Genomic DNA, 6,473 nt, shown 5'->3' with positions numbered 1-6,473 from the left:
CCAGGTAGGCTTTTTGGTAAAGCCCTGGACAAAATCATGGAGGATCTGGCGGACACTAAAACCAAAAATCTGCCGCAGCCACCTGAAAGGAGAAGAACTGCCTTTCGGGGCCGAGGATCCTCCACCAGAGGCTTCAGGGGGCGTGGACGCTCCACTCCCCAGGGCAGAGGTAGAGGACGCGGCACTTTCCGCGATCGTAAGAAGGATCCCTGACCCATCAGTGGTCTGCCATCCTGGGAGAAATCGGGCCCGTCCATCTAGGGCCCCGACGCAAAGGTCCCAGGGTCATTTGCTACATCAAGGCTCCACCGGCCGAGAGAACATCTTGCCCTTTTTAGGGCCCCAAACAACTTCATCTTTGAATACCCGTCCAGAAGGATCTCTCTCTAGACTTCTTGGTTTCCAGAATCCTGGGCGAAGGACTCAGGTTCATCTTCGACCTAGACCGCTCCCGCCACGGGATGCGGTTTCCTTAAGGGACCTTCAGGCCAGGTATACTCGCAGGTTCTCTCATAGCTCGGCCCAGGACCTTAGATCAAAGGGACGAACACCCAGATGGAAAACCTTGTCCTCAAATTTCCACCCTCCCAGACGGCAGAACTTCAGACCCCCTATTTCCAGGGGAGTAGTATCCACGGGTCTTCCCCCAGCCCCCTAGTAAGGCTGGGGAGCCCTTTAATGGGACAGAGGGCTTCTCTAAGCCAGGATCAAGGAAGACCCGTTAGGATTTTTTACGATTCCATCAAATCTAATCCAGTTCCGGGGATTCACCAGGGACTCTCCTACCTGGAGGCACCTTCTCTATGTCAAGAAGCTGCGAGTCCGGAATCGCTGTCCCTAGGGACTAAAAAAGCCTATCCAGTGAACCATCAGTGCCCAGCCATGATTGGCCCGGCAGACCCATCTTCGCGATGGCAGGTCCTCGGTCAGGTTTACCTAGACCCTGTTGACCACAGATGCCTCCCTGTCCAGGGGAGCTCATCTGGGGGAGACCCTGGTACAGAGCACCTGGCGTTACCTGAAGAGAACGCGCTTACCCAGCTGGCGAGAGATTACCAGAGCTCAAGTGAAGCTTCTGACATGGACTGTACAGTTTCGGGCGTAAAGGACCAGGACGGACAGCCTGATCATAGCCAATTACGGTCATTCCAGACGGAAGATGAGAGCCCTCTCCACGTTACCAGACGCCAGGATCCTCATCTATTCGGATCTATGAATCTCCCAGCGGCCAGCGGTTCAGATTCCAGGTTACAGTCTGCGGGACTGACTCACCAGAATGTGGATGACCTTAGCCAGGTCATCCCCCGACCAGGGTGCTCTCCACTTTCCTACCAAAGGATGAGGTCTCCCCGAGGTGGATCTGATGGCCACCTCAAACAGCGCCGCAATAGAGGAACGTTGCTCCCCAGTTCGGGAAGACAATCCTCCGGCGCTGTATGCCCTGTCAATACCGGGGAGGTTCAGACGGAAGTGCGTCTACCCTCATCAACTGAGGATTCGGAAGGTATTGACAAAACGCAGGCAGAACCAGAGCTTGGCAAGGAGCTCGCCATTCTGGTTAGAAAGGGCATGGTTCACCGTCTTCACTCTCATGAGACGGAGGAACACCTGGAGGCTTCCACCAGTGTAAACTCTGGTAATCCGGAACAGTCGGCCCTATCAAGGCCTGAACAGATGCAACCTCACTGCCTGGAGGGTAGCCAGCCTTTAGCTGGCAAAAGAGGATTATCCCAGGGAGTGCTAAGAACTTTGGCGCACTCAAGAGCGGAGTCAACTAACCAGAGCTACCGGAGGGTCACCCGAATCTTTCAGAACTGGTGTTCGAGTAACCAGCGCGACCCTGATAGGAATGCAGTCTTGGAGTTCCTACAAGACGGCCTGGAGAAGGGGCTAGCACCTGCTACCTTGAAAGTCCAAGTCTCAGCTCTGTCCGCTCTCCTGGAGACCCGGCTAGCACTAGATCCTCTGATTAAACAATTTCTAAGAGGGGCTAGTAGACTTCGTCCTCAGGTGCAGTCTCCGGTCCCGAGCTGGGACCTGGCCGCAGTTCTGCAGGGGCTCTGTGCGCCCCCCTTCGAGCCCCTAGCTGAAGTGGATTTGAAGTACCTAGCATACAAGATAACTTTCCTGTTGGCAATAACCTCCACCAAGAGGGTCGGTGAGCTACAAGCCCTAGCGGCTTCTGAGCCATTTATAACCTTCTTTCCAGACAGAGTGCAACTAAGGTTCGTCCCAGGATTCTTGCCAAAGGTACCCACACCTCAGAACATTAACCAGGCAATCGTCTTACCAGCGTTTTTCCCCTCTCCCACCTCTGAGTGGGAAGAAAGGTTGCACAAGTTGGACTTGGTGAGAGCGTTGCAGATTTATCTTGAGCGGACTGCGTCCTTTCGGAAGTCGGAGAATTTGCTGATCAATGTGTTTGGCCACACCAAGGGGACCAAAGCATCCAAACCAACTCTATCAAGATGGATTAGAGAAGCCATTATCTGCTCCCTACGTGCTCAGGACCTCCCGGTACCAGACCTTATCCGTGCCCATGCCACCCGAGCAGTGGCGAGATCATGGGCCGAGAGACGTTTTCTTTCCTTGGAACAGATATGTGCAGCGGCTTCTTGGAGTTCTCAGCTAACTTTCGCCAAACATTATAGACTTGAGTGGCGAACAAGGGAGTCCACAGCATTTGGACATTCAGTATTGGCATCAGCTTGCCAGGATCACCCGCCCTAGGGTAAAGCGATACTTGCTAAATCCCCAGTTGTGCTGCTGTTGGGCGTAGGGGGAACGAAAGATTGTGAATGACAATCTGTTTTCCCTTAGCCCAAACAGCAGCACAAGGCTCCCTCCCTATGCTGTATTTGTACTATTTGTTTGTACTATGTCATATTACTCCTGTTAAATAGATGTCTAAAACTTTTTACTTGCTACTAACACAAAGGGGAGTTGGTCCTCTGACCTCTTATAGGGGTTGATTGCTGTTAGGTAATTAAATATTCCACCTGTCCTAACAGCTCATAGGGGCAGGATTACCCCAGTTGTGCTGCTGTTTGGGCTAAGGGAAAACAGATTGTCATTCACAATCTTTCGTTATAAACCAAGATACTCGGAAGAAATTCAAGCAAACATGGGGTGAACATACAAACTCCTTGCAGATGTTGTCCTTGACTGGTTTCAAACCCAGGACTCCAGCGCTGCAAGGCCACAGTCTGATGGTGAAAACACAACAAAAATCTAATTTTAATTAATGGAACATATGAAACTATTTGTGCCAGTTGTGTAACGAAAATTACAAACTATAGTGTGTCATATTTGTACAATAATTTGCAAGATTTCTGACAAGTAACCAATTTTGTATGACAGCAAGGAAAGTAGGGTTTGGCAGGACTATGCGGTCTTCCAATTTTATCAAATGATTACTATTTTTTAAAAAATTTTGCAAAAATCAATAGCAGATTCAAATATAAAAAAAAACATATCTTATCAGGCATAAAAATGTTTCTTTTTGTCTCTTTCACACCTGCATTGGAGGTTCTGCCATGAGCAGAATTTCTGACAAAATAACAGAAATAATTCTGCAAGCTTGACTTTTTCATCACGGAACATGACAACGCCATTATAGATAATACAATCTGTTGGTGACCATCATATAGCAGGTACAACGTTCTGTTCCTGACTGAAGATATAGTAGAATAAAGTTCAGTTCACACTGAGTTTCTTTGTCTGGATTTTGACACAGAATCCAGCTCCAAAAAACACCTCCCATTGACTTCAATGGGAGCTGTTCACTTCTTTTTTTTCCACTAGCGGTTTCTTACCGCTTGCGGAAAAAACTAAGCGAGCTGCCCCATCTTGCTGCGGATTCCGCGGCTGAATCAGCCACAGCGTCCATGGCGCAAAGACTACCTCTCACCTAGGCCCATTCATTTGGGCCTAATCCGGAGCGGAATGCGACGAATGCAATGCACCGCCATCCAGTCGTGGCTAGCCGCGGTAGGCGTTTTTTTGAGCGGATTCTGAGGCGGATTCTCGTGTCAAAATCCGGTCCAAAAAAACTCTGTGTGAACTCAGCTTAAGGCAAGGCCCCACGTAGCAGAAACACAGCTTTTATTGTTGCAGATTTTGCTGCGGTTTTTTGAGCCAAAGCCAAGAATGGAAATATGTAGGAAGTTCTTAGACTTCTCACTTCTTCTCAATCCACTCCTGGCTTTGGCTCAAAAAAACACAACAACAAAAAAAAGCATTTCCACAAGATGGGGTTTTAACCTGAATGACACAGATGTAACGGACCTTATCCGGGTCTATGACTTTTATTCTGAAAACTCTACATAAATAGTTGGTAACCGTTCATTCAGGGCTCCTGATGGGGATCGTTTTGACTTTGCATTCTTGGTAGTATTTGTGAGTAGCCCCGCTGCCTCTTTATGATAAAGGCAGGCAGATGCAGCATAACTTTCAAAACTGCATATACCAAAAACCCAAAAAAGTGACTGGTGGTGAACCAGGGAAAATTACCAAGTCGTCAGTACTTTGCTATCATGTCCTATATATGATCCTGCTGGTGTCTCTCCTCTACTTTGTGCACAGTGTATAGAAGACCTCATAGCAACTGGTCTCCACCAACTGGCCTAGGGACAGCTGAAAAAAATCCATACTACTAGTCATACAAAGGCCAGATCTAGCGTTATCCCCAATGCACTCGCATACTGTACTGTAGATTTACAGAAAGTTTCTAGAAAAGTTAGTTCCACTAGATTAGACAATGGTACAAATCTACAACTGCTCAGAAGAAGCGGAGCTTTCATTAACAGGAAAATAAAATGATATACCAAATTCTATACATATAGCATGCCCTGGTCACATATCCAGTTCCCAGCATGTACTTTCTACATCCTAAGAGTAATAGGTCCTGATGGGTCGTCACTGGAATATGTGTAATATCTGGTCCCATCTATCCTCAGCAGTGTTAGTCTTCTGCCATAGCCGCTCATACAGTACAATTATTTCTCCCATATAGGATTCCCATCTTATTACCAGTGTCGGTGATTTCTGTTCCTTCATCTGATACCTCCTGGTAACATTGTGTTCTTTTGCCGTCATACACACGAGGTGCTTCATTTCCATAGAAAGCCCATGTCCACTACAGACTGCCCACTGAAGTCTATGGGGGAGGGGTGGGTACAAACTGCAGTACAAAAACCCGCTAGTACATATACTGAGAGTGGGCAGCGTGGACCCCGGCAGGTAAATATTACCAGGAGCCACAGTGTCCCCAAACAGCATATCTGCGGGGAAGGGTCTTGGCTATGAGACTTTAGCACATCTAATATTGATGACCTACCCTAAGCCTAGCGATATTACAAACTGCAGGTTTATACAGCGACTACTGTTTCATAAACCTTTTGCTATGGCCTAGTGACATGTCAGACATTTCATTGTAACAAAGGGGCAGAAATGAGGGATTAGCACAGGGTATGTTCTAGTGATCACCATTCTGAGACATAACGCGACAGTGCCTGGTGTAAAAAATAACTAGGACACAGTAGTATAGGATGTTGGATAATGGACGGTGGAAAGCACTAGGCCATCTCAGTCATGAGGGGAAAAAAAAAGTAAAACATCACTACATTTGGGGGAAGGGGAGGTGTAAAGAAGGGGGACTAAGAGGTTTTTCATGATAAGTAAAAAGTTGCCCAAAGCCAAGAACTGTAATAAAATAAAAGCAGCTCAACTTGCCCATTTTATCCCCTGCTGCCATTCCGGATCTCCGGCCAGGCTTTGCTTACATGGCATCAGCCGGTATATCATTGCCGCAGCCATGTAAACATAGCCCGGTCAGGAGGATCACAATGACGATGCTGAGATGTATATAATGGCTTCTTTACCTTTATCATCACAATGACTGGTGCTGGTCATGTTTTTAATCCTCTTGAATTCCCTCCGTCATAGGATAGGGGATAAACTTTTGATTGATGGCGGTCTGACCACTTGGATCTCCAGCAATAAGAAACATAGAAGTTCCCTGAAGTACCCGGGAGAATGGAGAAGTTATGTACCTTATGGTCAACCAGAGATGGACAAAAGGTTTCACCTGATTTGCAGTCCATAAAATACAATGAGCAATCTGGTTTATTATACTAGGTATATACTGGGAATCCCAAACCTTAATGGTGAATTGCAAACAGACCAATTGGTGAAACAATAGACTGATTTGAAATTTTAAAGGGGCTTTTCAGTGATCAAGGGGGATCTAACTGCCTGGACCCCCAGGGATCACAAGAACAGGGGGTACACAAGTCCCTAAAAGCACTATGTGAATGAAGCCGTGGTGCACATTGCCGACTGCTACTCCATTACTATGAGACTGAGTGGCCAGGCACCTACCACAGTGCTCTATTCACATGGGGCACTTTGGGATAGACACTTGCCGATCCCATTCTCCCGATCCCTGGGGGTCCCAGTGATCAGATAAGTAT

This window comes from Leptodactylus fuscus, chromosome 2, assembly GCF_031893055.1.
Source record: "Leptodactylus fuscus isolate aLepFus1 chromosome 2, aLepFus1.hap2, whole genome shotgun sequence".
In the NCBI taxonomy this organism is placed as follows: Eukaryota; Metazoa; Chordata; class Amphibia; order Anura; family Leptodactylidae; genus Leptodactylus; species Leptodactylus fuscus.
This window is presented reverse-complemented; position numbering follows the sequence as displayed.